This window comes from Halichoerus grypus, chromosome 1 (genome assembly GCF_964656455.1).
Source record: "Halichoerus grypus chromosome 1, mHalGry1.hap1.1, whole genome shotgun sequence".
In the NCBI taxonomy this organism is placed as follows: Eukaryota; Metazoa; Chordata; class Mammalia; order Carnivora; family Phocidae; genus Halichoerus; species Halichoerus grypus.
The window spans coordinates 186498369-186515930 of record NC_135712.1 but is presented as its reverse complement, the minus strand read 5'-3'; the positions used below and the strand labels follow the sequence as shown (position 1 = coordinate 186515930).

The 17562-nt window shown below is 39.6% G+C and overlaps 1 long non-coding RNA gene across 1 annotated transcript in view; it reads right to left on the bottom strand.

The window, feature by feature from the left end:
* LOC118552496 (uncharacterized) overlaps positions 1 to 17562 on the bottom strand; it is a 141001-nt gene that overhangs the window by 56707 nt on the left and 66732 nt on the right. The window lies entirely within an intron of this gene.

Below are 17562 nucleotides of genomic sequence, written 5' to 3'. Positions count from 1 at the left end.
GGGGATCAATTACTCATTGGGAAGTAGAGCATTTACTCATGTTTCTCTGGGCAGCCTGAGAGTGAACCTTTTAAGATTTTAAGGCATGGCATTTGATGGAGGCATTTCCAGCATCGCCCTGGGCCACTGTAATCCACAAGAAGACATGGGGGCGGAGCCTTAGATGTAAAAGTTGGTAAAAACATCGTCACAATTTCACTTCTACTGTATGCTTTCAAAGTCAGCCAAACTGTTCTTAGCCCTGTGCTTAGGTTTACTGGAATCAGTGTTTAAGGATAAATGACAAGGCAGCTTGTGTTTTTTGTGAGTTGGTTTCAATGTGGTATTTTTTTCATTCTCTCTAAAGAAGAGGCAGCCTAGCAAAATGGCACAAGGGCTGTGATTTGCAATTAGACTGACAAGGTTTAAATTGTACCCCTACCACTTATACCCAGTGTGATCTTGTGCAAGTTACACAGCATCCCCAAGCCTTTTCTCATTGACAAAAGTGGGCTGATAAGAATAGCTCTGTGAAGACTTCAGAATATTAAACAAAATAACGAAGGTAAAGGGTTTTGCATGGTGCCTGCCTCATGATAAATTCTCCAGAAATGTTAACTGTTTTGCATTGCCCATTTCTGATCTGAGGGAAATGAAGGAAAGAATCAAAGCAGCCCAGGATGGAGAGTGTCCTGTGAGAAGGTAGGTACAAGTGGGCTAATCAGAGGCAGAGTGGAACCCAGGAAACCAAGGGGGCTAGGCAAATACTGACTCAGCTACTGGCAGATCTTTGCAATGTGGCTGAACTCAGTTCTGATGAAAGTCTTGTTCACCCTGCCAGTCTTCCCAGACATCTCAAAACCTGTGTTTAAAGAACAGCCAACTAGGTGTTTGTGTACAGCAAGTATTCATTAAAAGTCATTTGCAGCCCTGGAGGCTAGTTGACTGGAACACATCTTACTGAAGGCCTTTATGCCATTAAGAGAATCCAAGGCGGGGCGCCTGGGTGGCTCAGTCATTAAGTGTCTGCCTTCGGCTCAGGTCATGATCCCAGGGTCCTGGGATCGAGCCCCGCATCGGGCTCCCTGCTCGGTGGAAAGCCTGCTTCTCCCTCTCCCACTCCCACTGCTTGTGTTCCCTCTCTTGCTGTGTTTCTCTCTGTCAAATAAACAAATAAAATCTTAAAAAAAAAAAGATCCAAGGGTTTTGGCGGGAGTCCGGGTAATTTAGTGGGCAGGGCGAGGGCCTTAGAGTCACACAGACCTCATTTCAAACGTTGGCTCTGCCACTTTCCTGCTGCCCCTATAGCTTTACCTATGGAAAGGAGAAAATGTTACTTTCCTTCAGAGATCTTTTCCAGATTAAATGTGAAATGCAGGTAAGGAGCTTGAGTAGTCCAAGCTGGACCTTGTCATAGTCGTTATGCATTATTGATATGTATTATTTGGGCCCAGAAGGCTTGATTCTAGTACTAGCTTTGTTATGTAATATGACCTTGGAGAAATCCTAAACCAATTCTAAGGTTGTTCCTCCTTCTGCACAAAGAGGATAATAAAAAGTGAAGCATCTACTTTTAAGGCTGTTAGGCACACCAAATGAGAAAAGGCTTATATATGAAAGTCTTATATTAGGAGTTTATTAGAATACAAATTTGTCTGGTTGTGTAAATGGCCCCAGTATCCCCATTTTCTTCCCTGTTGGCCTGCCTCAGTGGATGACCCATCCACTACTGAGTTGTGTTAAGGTAGTAAATTGTTAGCACTTTGGACCTCATGGATAATGTCCCATGGGGTTGAGGTCAATGGACACAAGGTAAGGAGGTGATGGAATGGTAGGGGGGAGAGTGCAAGCTGCAGACAATTGATGTTCTACTCTGTAAAAAGCAAGGCTATGTTTCTGGGGTTTCAGGAGTGCAGGGGCCATCAGCGTAAGTAATATAAAAGCCTGGACATACAGGAAATTAAGCAGGGATTAACCTCGTATGTTCCAGGCACTAAGCCATTCACTTTCCACAGATAATCCCAATTAATCTTTCCAACCACCTTGTGAACTAGAAATCACTTTCCTTGTTCTCTAGCAAAGAAAATTGAGGCCCAGAGAGGTTAAGTAAACTATCCAAGTTCACACAGACAGCAAAGAGTAGACCTAAGATCTGGGTCCGGACGTGTTCTGGGTCCAAAATCAATGCTCTTTCCCCACATCCACATTGTATCCCTGAAGTCCAGTTTGATGATTCTGTGACTCTTCTTAGACTGAGATTAGCCTGGACACCAACAGGATCTAATAGCATGAATAGCATGAATCTAATAATGCCTTATATTATTAAGGCAGAGAACTTTAGGGAATATATTGGAACTTCTGATCCAGTGGGAACCTTGCCATAGTCTCAGAATTGCTCACTTAACAAGTTTCATTGATTGTGGTGTGCAAATATTGATGTACTTATATAGCATTTCTCAAGGTAGAGCCCATAAAATATTATATTATTAATATCATTATTATCAACAAAAACCATAACTACTACAATTAAACTACAATTAAACAAACAACTACAATTCAAATTTACAGAGGGCTTATTATAAGCCAGGCACCACTTAAGTGATTTAAATGGACTATCTTATTAAATACTTAAAACATTCCTATGAACTAGATACTATTATCTTTTTTTACAGGAGAAGAAACCAAATCTTGGCACGGTTAATTATTAATGTGAGAAAAATAAACTCTTCTCTCAAATGTATTTTTAAACTCTTTAATTAAACCAAGTTAAACTGTTCTACTCACAACAGGACTTCTCAGAGATTTTACTGAACTCTGAGGTGCTCTAAGAAGAGAACACCTATTCAGTGATTGCCTAATGTATTTGACATGGGTTTCTTTCTCTATTGGAGAACTTTCTGGGTAATTCTGCCCTTCTTTGATGGCCAGCTTGCCTGCTCTCCCCGGGGAAGCAGAGCTCATGCATTGTGCTCATACTGTTCCCTATCTATTCACCTTGAAAAGCCACATTTTCTTTCCCTTTCCCAGAAGCTCTTCATGTTTATGGACTCTGAGAGGGCTAGAGGGAAGTGTGAATTGCTTTTTATAGAGAACTGAGTCACTGATAGTTGGACTTAACATATGAGACAGTGACTGTCTGTTTCCTGAGGAGATGCAGAGCTTAGGTCTGAAACGAGGAGATGAAGTGGGCTTTCCATTGTGCAAATTGTAGAAGTGCTCATGGGTAGGAAAGAAATGGGAAAAATGGGTTCGCAAAGGTTGTGAATGTGAATGATGATCTGGGAATGTTTAAACCTGGAGGCATGTTGCAGGCATGCATGGTTTCTTTTATCCATTCTCAATTGACTTTAAATATCTGTCAAACAGCTAGGGATAGTGTAGAAAATAATAAAATTGTGTGGGTTTCCTGCCCTCAAAATGTTTATGACTATAAGTTTACATGAAAAAAGTAATAAGACAGGAATAACATTTTATTTAAATGCTGCTAATTTTAGTTTTGATATGTATCTAATTAATGTAAAAATCACCTGCTTGTAAATCAGTTGCTTTGGCCACTTAAAATCTATTTCCTGGACTTCCAGTTTTAAGATAATGATATAAGATAATAATGTAAGTAAGTCAACTTCCTCCTTTTGAAAATCACCCCCAGAACATGAAGGAATACAAAGATACAAACTAAATCTTGGATTAAATTAAATGTATAATTCCCAAACCATAGTGTATGAAGACAGAAGGCAGTTATAGGAATGGTGTCAGATTGTATAGAACTTCTTAAGCTCAAGAATTGAGGGCACCTGGGTTTTCAGATGGTGGTAGTCAGGCTGAGAACAGGGAAGTGGTTTTGAAAGTCAGTATAAGGAGCAATTATACCTGCAGATCCCTAGACCTCTACTTCTATAACCCTTCACAAAATGGAAAGAATGATCCCTTGATGGTAGTGAACCCAAGAGGCTTCAGTCTTGGGAGTCAAAGCATAGACGAGAGTGGTAGAGAGGTACAAATAAAAAGCAGAGACCTAAGTGAAAGCCTACTTACTGTAATAAGATCCATAGCCCCTACCTTTATCCCATCGAAAGTTCTAAGAAGCGGGCTTTTCTATTGGTATAGCCTTAGCCCCAAGCATAAGATTGAGGGATCCTTCTTTGGAGAAACTGAACTGCCCCCCACAAAAGATTTGCTTGGGGATCTCAAATAAAATTCCAAATAAAATATCCAACTGGCTATGAAAATTAAAATGAGCCCACCAGGTAACAAGCCCCAACCTTTCACACATACTTTCCATTCATCTTTTTGGTACCTAACTCAGGAAATCAAGCAAATATTTGACAGAAGCCATTAATCTATAAGAGAAAGGGAAAAATAAAGTAACAGATGCTAGAATAAACAGAGACAATGCAAAGAGAAGAAGAAAACTTAAAACAAAATTTAAAAATATCTTCAAGTAGGTGAGAGAAGACAGTGCTTTCATGAAACAAGAAATGCCTATAAGAAAAGAACACTTATTGGAAATAAAAAGTATGATGGGGGAAAAAAATAGAAGATATGTATACAAGGAAATCTCTTCCTCCAAAAAGTAACACAATGACAATGGTAACAAACTACAAAGGGGTGGACAGTTGGAGGTAAACAATATGGAAATTAGAAGCTTTATCAGGTAAACTCATTAGTTGATTAACTAGAATTCTAGAAAAAGAGAACTGAGAACGGAGGAAATGGCTTGGTTTGAGATCCCTCAGAAGCCAACTCAGATGTGGATTAGAGCTGAAGTTGTTAATTTGGGAGGTGATCTCAGAACAACAGTAGGGTTGTGGGATGGGGAAGCAGAGAAGGAAAGAAAGCTGTTAAAGTACAGATGGTCCCCAACTTTTAACTTAAGATTTTTCGATTTTATGATGGCATTAAAGCAATACACATTCAGTAGGAACCGAACCTCGAATATCGAATTTGGATCTTTTCCTGGGCTGGCCATATGGGGCACAATGCTCTCTCATGATACTGGGCAGCAGCAGCGTAGAGGCTCACAGTCAGCCCTGCGATCACAAGGGTCCCCAAACCGACACACTTACAACCATTCTGGACCCATACAGCCATTCCGTTTTTCACTTTCAGTACAGGACTTAATAAATTATATGAGTTGTTCAACACCTTATTATAAACTAGGCTTTGTGTTAAATGATTTTGCCCAACTGTAGGCTCATCTCAGTGTTCTGAGAGTGGTAAGGTAGGCAAGGATATGCTACGATGTTTGGTAAGTCAGGTGTATTAAATGCACTTTTGACTTACGATATTTTCAACTTATGATGTGTTTATCAGGAAGTAACCCCATTGTAAGTCAAGGAAGATCTGTATGGGTTATCAAGTTAATTACGATGATAGGCAACCAGAACTCAGTCCATTTGGGAGAGTCTGGAAGGTAGTATAGAGTACAATTCAGAGTTGTCAAAACAAAGGTGAGTAAACTGGGATATTAACCCACAAGACCTTTTATGCTATGTTTGAGGGTGGCTTCCAAGCAAATTTGGTTTGTTCATATGCAAGCCAAAGGTGCTCCCATGATGAGAAAAATAATCCTTCATCACAGAGGTTCATGGTAAGTAGCCGTATTAGTTTCCTAGGACTGCTGTAACAAATTCCCACAAACTGAGTGGCTTAAAACAACAGAAATTTTTTTCTCACAGTTCAGGATGCCAGCGGCAAAAAAAATCAAGGTGTGAGCAAGATTGGTTCTCTCTGAAGTTTCTGAGGAAAAAACCATTCCACATGCCTCTTTCCTTGATGGTAGTTGTTGTTAGCAATCTTAGGTGTTCCTTGGCTTGTAGACATATTACTTGAACTCTGCCCTCATTGTCACCTCACCGTCCCGTAGTGCCCATGTCTTTGTGGCCTCTCCTCTTTCTATAAAGACAGTGGTCACTGGATTTAGGGGCCACCATAATCCAATATAATCTCATCTCAATCTGCAAAGACCTTTTTTCCAAACAACATCACATTCCGATCTTCCAGGTGGATATGAAATTTGGGGGGACACTATTTGTCCTACTATAGCAACCTGTTGCATGGAGACTAATGCTGAGGGGATATGGACAGGGAACTAGCCTCTGCTACAAAAATGACTGAAGAATACTGTAAACTTTGGAACAAAACAGATCTAGATTTTAATCTTAAAAAATAAAAAGGCAGTAGAGTTTAAAATTGGGTGAAATGATTGGGCATCTCTGATTAGTCTGTCCAGATTTTAAAGTAAGTGTCATTCCATTAAAAATTTTCACTATAGGATATGCCAGGCCACTGTGAGAACCACACAAGATATTCCAATACAGTGCTTAGAGTGAGGAAGCTTCCATTGCAGTAACACACACGAAATAATTCAAGACTGGCGCAAAGCAATAAGCAATAAAACGATCAACTGAAGTGTAGCATTCACTGCCTGAAGTTTTGGCAGGAAAAAAGAAAGAAAGAAATAATTTTATGAAATTTTCAAGGACTTAAAAATGTGAGTGTCCAGGTTCAAAGACGCCACTAAGTACACATCACAGGTAATGACATGGAGGTAAACAGATCTATGTTGAAGCATCATCATGACATTTCAGAAGACCAGGGATAAAAAAACATAAAACTCCCCAGAGTGAGTGGGGGTACACTTCAAACAAAATATCAGGAATCTGAATGGCATCAAGGTTCTCAATAAAAGACTGAGAGCTCAGAGACAATGAAAGAATAGCTTCAAATTCTGGGGGGAAATTATTTTCAAGCTAGAATTTTGTACCTTCCAAACTATCACTCAAGTATGAGGATGGACAAACAGTTTTCAGATTTTTCATATTCCAAAGTAATTATGTTCAATGCACTCTTTTGGCTTTACCTTGGTAAAATGTAAGAATGGACTAAGATAGAGGGAATCCAGAAAAGATGATCTGCAACCCAGGCTAAGGGAATTCCCATAATGGTGGCTAAGAGAAACTTGGAATTCAAGTTGTGCTAGAAAGATGATAGTCCAGCTTGGAATAAAACAATGGAGAAACGTCTTCAAGAAAATATTAAAACCAGGAGATTTTATGTTTTACATTGGAAAAAAGTGTGTTGAAAGTGTTTTGAAGAGTTATTAGAATGTGTGGCAAGAGTTCATTGATATACATAAAACTGAGCAATAAAAAGGAGTCAATTTTAACTTCAGGTAAGACAAAAGTAATATAAGAAATTAAATGTAATGGTGGTACACCACTTCACTGAGCAGTAAGAAATATTTACATAGTTATAATAATAAAAGCACTGATGTATGGTTAATCAACACTTGCAACATAATTATATTGAAAGGGGTAGAGGCAAGGGAAATGGAATGTGATAGAACTAAAATCTTCATATATCTAAAGAGGAAGTGGACAATAGCTAAATTTGAGATTTCGAGAAAAAAGTAGTTTAGGCTTAGTTTTTGGAAATATGGGGAAATAACCAGATGATACAGCTAAAGGACTTAACAGTAGTTGCCCCTGGGAGATTAAGAGATAATAAGCAATGTGTCGTGAGGGGTCAAGTGTTTCCTGGTGATTTAGGGTTCTGCTTCGTTCCTTGAGTCCCAGTTTTCTCCAGCTTTTCTAATTCTGTGAGCTGCCTCAGTTTCCTTCCTTGCCACATGATCCAAAATTATTCTCTTTTACTTAATCCACTCTGAATTAAGATTCTGTCACAACTCTTAAGAGTCCAGGCTATTATAATGATAGATGTGGATCCCATTAATGCACATATCCTGATGACTCCTTTTAATAAACTAGTTCTGATTCATGCCCAACATATAATCTGTTCCATATCCTTAATGAATAGACCAAGTTCCTTATTATGATGTCTGGCATCTTCCCCAGGGTTACCTCCCGTCATTCTTTATTTCACGTCACACTTTAGTCATACCAAACTTCTTTCAGTTCCCCTACTATGACCTCTACTGCCCCTCCCCCCTCGTCCTCCCCCAGTGCTTTTTATAACCTTGGGCTTTTTTTACATCCGAATAATTCTTACTTAAGTCTTTAAGACTCAGATCAGGTGTCCCTTCCCTTAATCTTCTCTGATTTAGTAGATTGGCCTTAATATTCCTCAACTGCACAGCTTAGTGTGAGCACTTAAAATATTATGTTGTAATTCTGTGATTCTACTTCTGTATCTTCCTTTAGATAAGAAGCTCCTTAAAGGCTGTAACTGTGTAATCATAACCAGTACTCATAGTAGTTGCTTAATAAATGTGTATTGAACTGAACACTTCAGCTTATGTCTACATGGAGCAAGACAAGTGTGATGATCTTGGTATTTTAGTTATCTATTGCTGCATAAAAAATCTCCCCTAAATATAGTGGCTTAAAACAGTAACCACTTATTTTCTTATGATTTTGAAATTTGAGCATGAGAGGTGGATATAGCTTGTCACTATTTTATGTGGCACTCGCTGAGTCACACCTATGCTAAGATTCATTCATGTGTCTGGTGCCTCACTGCAGAAGGCAGCAATGGCTGGGACTGGCTGGGCTTCCTCTCCATGAGGTCCCTCATCATTTAGTAGTAGCACCTGAGATCCTTTACATGGGAACTAGATCCTAAGAGGACACAACTAAAAGCCGCTAATAGTTTTAAGGGCTCATTGTTTGGAATTTCCAGTGCCACTTTTGTTACATTCCATCAGTGAAAGCAAATGGCAGGCCCATCTCAGCTCTAAGGGAGGGAGATAGGTTCCACTTGGTGGGAGTAAGGACATGCACATACAAGGATGGGGGAAGGTGTTGGCGTCCATCTTTACAGATAATCTACATTTGATAATTATTTGCTATGGGTAGTTAATCAGATAATCTCATTCTTACATATTTAAATCAAAATACTTATTTTTGTGCATTATTTTATCCTTGGATAAGTCAAGAAGTGTGATTGGGAGGAGGCATGTTGTTTTGCATAAGTTATTTTAATTTCAAAAATAAAAACGAATAGATCAATCAATCATAATATTTGAATAGCCACGCTAAGACACGGTGCTGATGCACTTTTCTACAAATTATAAAGGGATAAGTAGCTTTTGTAGAACACTAATGGAGAAAGAAGGGGCTAATGTGGCCCTATGACAGCAGAAACTTTTCGTGAAAAATCGCCCAGATAATATTTCTGAAAATATTAACTGTCCTCAGCCAATATTTAAAATAATGTCCATGTTTAAAATAATCCATTATATGTAGTCATTCTGTCTTGAGACACACTTTCACATATTAATGTTTTAGAGAATATGGAATTCTAACAGAATAATGAATGGATATACCTGCATTTTAGACATGTCCATTACACTAATTAAAATCTAGTATGACCACAGGTTTTTAATTACTTTCCATCATTGCTGCAGTCAATGAAGCTAGCTTTATTACCCACTATAATGCCTCACTTATAATAAATCTTCATAAAACCTGAGAAGAGTTTCCAATTATAAAATTCCAGAGGTAGGCTTTTCTGTCTGGCTTTGCTTGGAGCAGAATGCAAAAAAGCCTTATTTGCTTGTTAACCTGAGAAGGCAAGCAATGAAAATAAGACTAAATAGGACATATGCCTTTTTCTATCTCTACATGACTATCCTTTTCTTGTATTTCACTGTATTTTTAATTCATTGTTGATAACAATTAACCACTTAGGACAGAAGAGTCAAGGCACTGAATGAAGCTTTCAGAAATCTTGGGTTCTGGATTTGGTTTTGCCACACACGAGCTGCCCTTAAGCCTTAGGCAAGTCCCTTAAACAACCTGAATCTTGTTTTTGTCAAGTGTATAAAAAAAATGAGTTCAGCTTCTTTGCTTTCTTCTCAATGAAAGAAAGACAAAGAAAGGGCTTTGCAAACTACAAATCTCTAAGCAGATGGGAGGAAAGAAATTGATGAAACAATAAATGAGATAGTGGAAACCACAAAGAATCAAAGGCCAATTTGGGCATTCATTATTTTGTAATTTAGTAAGTACTGAGTGTCTAGTATGTGCTAGGCATTGTGGTCAGGGCTGGTGATTAATAATGAATAAGATGGGTGAGGTCCCCCCCATCTCTGTGGAGCTTGCAGCATGACAGGGAAGACGTGTATTAAACAAGTAAGCAAACAGCTCATCTCTCTGTAATACATGTTACAGAGGAAGGAACAGGACCCTATAAGAGAAAGAAACAGGGAAAGCTGACTTGGTAAACTTCTCTGGTATGGGAAATTAAGCCTGTTGGGTGGTATGAAATCAGACCAGCAGATAAAGGGATATGCAGGCAGCTGCAAAGCAAAAAGCAAGTGAAGAAAGGCAAGCATGCCTTGAGGATCCTGAGGAAGACAGGGAGACAAGCACAGGAGGGAAGAAACATGTAAGCCATGAAGGGGTTTGCCTTTGATCCTATAAGCCATAGAAAGCAATTGACAGCTTTTAAGCAGAAGAGTGATGGGATCTAATATTACGCTTTACAAAGGTCACTTTTGCTTTTGGGTTGTAAAGGTCAAGAATGGAAAAGGGGAAGCTGCTGCAGAGCCAGGAGAGTGAAGATGATGGCTTAGGCAGGAACTAGCAGGAGAAATCATAGGGATTAGATTAATTCAAGATCTATTTCGGAGGCAAAGCTGACAAGATTTGTTGAATAATTATAATTGGTAAGAGTAAAATAGAATAATAATAATTGGTAAGAGTAAAAGGAGACTCCAAGATTTCTCGCTTGAGCAATTAGAAATATGGTTCTGCTGTTTACAAAAGTAGAGAAGCTGGAATAAGCTTATAAGGGAAATAAAAATATACCAGGTTGAAATGAACATTCACATGTAACTATCAAGAAGGCTGGAGAATCAAGATATGGGTTCGATATGGACTCTGAGAAACAAACTGAGGGTTCTAGAGGGGAGGGGGTTGGGGGAATGGGTGAGCCTGGTGATGGGTACTAAAGAGGGCACGTATTGAATGGAGCACTGGGTGTTATACGCAAACAATGAATCATGGAACACTACGTCAAAAACTAATGATGTAGGGGCGCCTGGGTGGCTCAGTCGTTAAGCGTCTGCCTTCGGCTCAGATCATGATCCCAGAGTCCTGGGATCGAGCCCTGCATCGGGCTCCCTGCTCGGCGGGAAGCCTGCTTCTCCCTCTCCCACTCCCCCTGCTTGTGTTCTCTCTCTCACTGTCTCTCTCTCTCTCTGTCAAATAAATAAATAAAATCTTTAAAAAAAAAAAAAAACTAATGATGTAATGTATGGTGATTAACATAACATAATAAAATAAAAAAAAAGATATGGGTTCGAGAAATATATAGGTCATGAGATTCATGCTTCCAAATGCCCTGTGGTGCAGATTTGGGGGAAAGCCATTAACTTATACCATTGCTGTGCTGACAAGCTTAGTCATGCCATGCCTGTAACTGACTGGACAAGTGGTTTTCTTTTCAGGCCAGGATTAAGCCTTTCCCACTTCCTCTTGAATTATCTATCCCTATCCAAGTCACCAGTTTTATCCATACATCATTAACCAGAGAGTAGCACATAGTTTTCAGATACAATATTGCCCTGCTTTGGAGAAAGCAATTGGCGGAATTTCTTCCTTCCTTCCTTCCTTCCTTCCTTCCTTCCTTCCTTCCTTCCTTCCCTCCTTCCCTCCTTCCTTCCTTCCTTCCTTCCTTCCTTCCTTCCTTCCTTCCTTCCTTCCTTCCCTCGTTCCTTCCTTCCTTCTTTTCTTTCTTTCCTTCCTTCCTTTTTTTCTAGAACCCAAAGACACTGTGTTAAGAAGTGGTAAAAATAGTTGTATAGGCGAGGCTAAGTTCTACTGAATACCTAGTTTGTAGCACCCATTCCATACCTGAGCCTGTACCTCATCACAGCTGTTAGGTAGGCAAGGGAAGTTGGGGAAACTGAGTCTGGGGTAGGTGACATGATTTGCTCATCAATGTCAGGCCTGTTATTTTGGTTTTATCTACAGCGCTATTTCTAAGGCCTTTCTAAGGCTAGGGGAAATGGAATATAGATCCTTGAAATTCAGTATTGTTTCTGGGTTTGACTATGTTTGAGCAACCGGAAGCTCCTGACTTGCAGTGTGTGTGTGTGTGTGTGTGTGTGTGTGTGTGTGTGTGTGTGGTATGTGTATTTTAATTTTGCTGAAGCACGAATCTGAGTTGCTGCGAGGCTGCTATGTGGGAGTGTGTGTACTGGACATCTGTTATTTTTGCCTGCCTGGCATGTATTCTCCATTTTTTAGCAATAGCTCCTTGGGTTTACTTTGGGCCTCTGTGCCTTACCTGTTGGATACTCCCTTAGTGGGAGTGTTAGCCGAGGAACCCAGCTCAACCCCAGAAAAGGTCCAGGCATGTGGTCCAAGTTCAGTCCATCACTCTTTCTCCAAGGAATTTGAATCTTTGAAACAAGAGATAATGAGAATTAAAAATGACTGGGGAGGATCCAGCCCCTCCATGATATCCTGACAATACTGTCCATTCATTCCCATTATTTGGAGTAGAGATTACCAAGATTTTTCTGTAAAAGACCAGCTAAGAAATATTTTAGGATTTGTGGGCCATTTGGTCTCTGCCTCAACTACTTGACATACAACTTTTCCTTTTTATTCTGTGGTCTCCCCACTCCTCCTTCTAAGTAAATTCCTTTCCCTAGTTAATGTCAGTAGAGTTAATTTATGTTGCTTGCCACCAAAGAACTTTACTGATGTATAGTGAGTCTCTTGGCTGATGAGTGAATCTAGTTTACTGCCCAACATCCACATATCATCAGGGCTTTCTCTTTATGCCTCCACTAGCGTATGGAATAACAATTGAGAAACAATTGATAGAACAGTGTCTTCGTGAAAAATGGCTAGGTCTGATGATATAAATAAAGGAGAAGTGAAGAGTCTACAAAAAAAAAGATGGTGCTGAGTCAGATGTTTAGGATAAATTAAAAAAAAGAATGTTGAGTTTTTCAGTGGTTCAATTCTAGGACTTAAATTAGCCTTTTATAATGAAAAAAAATGGTAGGTTGATAACATTGTTTTAGTAAGTGTGTCGAAGAGATTTTTTTTTAAATGATCAAGAGAAAAATTTTTATGTATGTATGTCTGTATGTATTTATTTATTAGTGAGGGGGCGGAGAGGGGCCAAGGGAAAGAGAATCTTAAGCGGGCTCCATGCCCAGTGTAGAGCTTGATACAGGGCTCAATCTCACAGCCCTGAGATCATGATCTGAGCCAAAATCAAGAGTCAGAAGCTTAACTGACTGAGCCATCCAGGCACCCCGATCAAGAGAAAGATTTAAACTGTTAAAAAATTTTTGTTTTAATTTTTTTAAATATTAAAATGAGGTTCGCCAGTGGTTTAGGTTAATCTTAGGAATCCTGAACTTCCCATGTTGGATGATCCTAAGTCTGTACAAACATTTTCACATTGTGAACCTAAAGGTTATACGAGGGTCTCAGAGCATATTCCCCCAGAGTGACAAGATTTCACTTCTGTCAACACTTCCTCTTCTCTCTGTCTCCCACTGTTCTAACAGAAAAGTAAATATTGTTGGACATCCTATTTAGATCAAGTAGATAAAATCTTCAAGTCTTTTCACAGTCTGGCACTAGCACGAATATAAAATGAGCACCATCTCTGCCCTTAAATAAGTGTCTGTCTAGCTGAGATGAGGATGTTACTCACCCAGGAAATTTCTGGGTAGTACTAAGTGGTCGGATCAATTCAACAAAGAACGAATGGGTCATATGAAGTTCTCTAATGGTGCTAAACAGAGGGATACAATAACACTAGCTTCATCTCAAGCAGCAACAAAATGCTTGCATTCCAGAGATAAAAAGAATCTTAGAGGCCAGTTCCTTCATTTCCCACAGGAAACACTAAGGCACAAGGAAGCAAACTCTGTCTAAGATCCTACTTCTGATTAGTGGGCCTAGGAGCTGGTGTTCCTGATTCCTATTCTTAGTAACTTGGATGTATTAACTCAACCTCACAATAATCCTGTGAAATAGGTACCGTGACTACAGGCACTGCAAGGGTAAGGAATTTGCACAAGGTCACACAACTAGAAGAGGTTTAAACCCAGGCTATGTGGTCCCACATTGTGTTCTTAAATACAAATTCCTATTTTGATTCCAAGAGCATGAGTTTGGCTGGATACAGTTAATTTTGAGATATGATCTAAAGGGCAGAGCCTATTAAATATAGATTTCCTTCTAACGATATTGCCCACTTTGATCGAGGTCTATTAATAATTTTATTTTTTTAAAGATTTTATTTATTTATTTGACAGAGAGAGACACAGCAAGAGAGGGGACACAAGCAGAGGGAGTGGGAGAGGGAGAAGCAGGCTTCCTGCAGAGCAGGGAGCCCCATGCGGGGCTCGATCCCGGGTCCCTGAGATCATGACCTGAGCCGAAGGCAGACGCTTAACGACTGAGCCACCCAGGTGCCCCTAGTAATTTTATTTTGTAAGTACCTACAATGTGTGAGATACTCAGCTAAGTGGTTTGCAGACACTACATTTGATTGTTGCAGCAACACTGCAAAGTAGGTAATATTGTCCTCATTTTCAGAGGAAGAAGCTGGATTGATTTGCCCAAAAATACCATAATAATAAGTTGCAAAATAGAAATACAAACCAAGCCCTAGCTAGTTCCAAAGCGTATGTCTTTAATCATCCTCCAAATCCAAGATTCTGGCTTTTTTATTGCTGTCCTCCAACTTACAGAGCATTTTCTATACCTGCATCCTTATGCCTATAATCAGAAATGAGTTGGATATCCTTATTCAACAAAATGCATATTTCAGCCAAGTAGTTCAGCCCTTCAGGGTTTCCCATAGCCAAATTAACCAGTATTTGGAAGGGAAGTCAGACAACAAACCCCAGTGTACTGGATTGAAAATTACAACCTAGCTGGGTTGGTGGCTGAAAAAACAACACAAGACACACAGATAATAAACAGCAGATTTTGGACGAGAAAGCGTGGCATTAAATAATTGAAGCCAGTGAAAGTGGAATGTGGGGCCAAGTCTACACAGCTATTTATGAAACTGAGAAATGGAATATTGATGTTTGGTACCAGTACTGAGAGCTTTCTGGTTAATTGCATTCCTGGGTGAAGTCAGAAAAATATGATGCTTATATTTTTGAGTGAACAAAATAATTTTCTATCATTCACTGGGAAATTGGTTAACTCTCTAGCTCACCTGCTGTGTGTAAAACCAGGAAGAGCATTCTGTTGACTGTGAAAAACTAAATTTGCGGTCCTGATATGTCCTAATTGTTTTATAAATTTATTGAGCACTTGCTATGTGCCAGGCAAAGGTCCTTCTCAGAGCTCACAGTTGGCTGAACAGACACAGGGACAAATAGATCTAACATATGACAACTACTAGAATAAGATCCCATTCCCTTCCCCATCAATCACCTACCTTACACAGCTTATATTTTTTCAGAGTATTAATCAGTACCAAAGATTATGTATTTGTTTGCTTATTTGCTTACTGTCTGTCTCCCAAAGTAGATTGTAAGCACCAGTGAATCAAGGGTTTTGCTTATTACTCTGGTTCCAACATCTAGAACAGTTCCTGGCATATAATAAACATCAGTGCCAAATGCTATAGAGACAATGGAGGGAAAGGTGGTCAGATTTGTCCAGGGGTGGCCTGGGCAAGGCACCAGAATGGGCAATGTTTTAAGCAGGGTGTTGCACAAGGGTTTATCTGTGAAGGAGTAAGGTTAAGAGCATTTCAAGCAAAAGGAAAGGTAGAAATGGAGGATGCATGAAAATGCATATGTTTAGGCAGTACTGTATAGTTGTAAAAACTGAGTCCCAGGAGAGTGACTGTAAACAATATAGAGCGTGGTCAGGTGAGGCTACATACAATATACAGTGATGATACAATGCGTTAATCCCCATTTATCTGCTACACCATTGGGCACCACCGACTTCCCCTACTCCCACTTTGGTTTCCAAAGATATTTTCTCAAGGAAGACTTCAGCACCTTTGGCTGTGCCCTAGTGTGTTAACCAAGCATGTGGTTCCCTTTGGTAATCTCCATTCTATTTCCTTCAAACTTGGGTACGATTACTTGCTCTACCATCATATGATTATATCAGAAGAATTTTTAGTTGACATTCCCAGTCACAGAGCTGAATTAAATTGTTTTTGATGGTGAAGGTTTTATTAACCTCAGATAATTAGGCAGTACTCGAACGGATATGAAGAAGCCTAAGTATTCTCCAAATGTGTCAAAATCCATAATGGGTCACTTTTTGGCTTGTACTTTTTTTTCTTTTTGCTTTTTCACTAGCACTGCTTTTTGAATGAGTGCCAAGCTGTTTAGAGTTAAAACTCTTAGTCACAATTAACAGAGAACAACAAAGCTCAAATAATAAAAGGGGGAATTATTGAGAGAACACTGTGTTATCCATAGAACCCTGAAGCAGCTGGGCCTCTCAAATAACTTGAAAAAGAAATTTGAAACTCAGGCAGTTTTTAATCTCTTAGTCTCTTGCTCTGTCTCTCTCTCTCTCCCTGGTCCTAGCCCTCTCTTATCTTTGCCTCTGGCTCTGTTTCCTGTTCCTCTCTGTCTCTTTCTCTGTTGCTCCTGTTTCCCTCTGCTTGCAGTTTCTCCCTTCACTGGCCTCTCTATTTCTCACTGTCTTTATTATTCTGTCCTCTCATTATTTTCCCTCCAACAGGCTTTCTTTACTTTTCCGTATTCATAACAAAACCATGCCCATAATTCTCCAGATTATACTGCCTCCATTTAAGAGATCAGCCCAGATGACTGGCTAATTACCTAAATCTCTCAGATTTCATAATCCATAGGAAGGAGAACTGATTGGTCTAGCCTGAGCTAGGCATCATCCCTGGACCAATCAACTGTGAGCAGGAAAACAGTCACATGATGCAAGTATGTCTAGAGAGTGAGGGTACAGCGGTCCTATGGGGTATGGCAGTCCTGTAGGGTATGGAGAGGAGTATTTCTCCAAGAGTATCTCTGTGAGTTAGACAGATAAGCTAAAAGGTGTCTGCTACCTCCAAGCACAGTTTGGTTGAATATTAATGGATGAATTAATATTCTTTTTAAACTAATACGAGTTGATCAAGAAAGTTTGATGAAAAATACTTTAAGGAAAATCAGCACTTCATGTGGATTCTTCTTGGGGAAATGGATCAAACTTTCAAACGTTGGGCCATTTTGTATGATCAAACTTTCAAATATCCGGCCATTTTGTAGATTTGTAGAGTTCAGGTTCCTTGGTCAACAGCTTTTTGACATCACCAAAGGCCAGAGAAGAAGAATCCTGCAACCCAATGTTGTCATAGGGGAACAAAGGTACCCTTTAGCTGATAGGCAGATGTTTATGCTTAACATGGTATCTTTGCTGTTTTCTTTGCAAAGTAATTTCTTTCCTGCCCTCAGCTTACTCATCTGTGAAATGAGGGGGTTCGATGTGATGATTTGTGTTTCCTTTAGTTCAGATATGCTGTGACTCCCATTGGATGCAAAAAAGGCCCCTCAAGGTCTGAACTGCTTTGGGAGAGAGCTGCCTGCCTAATCACAGCTCACATAAACACTTGTGTTTGCCAAGCCCTCTGATTCCTCCT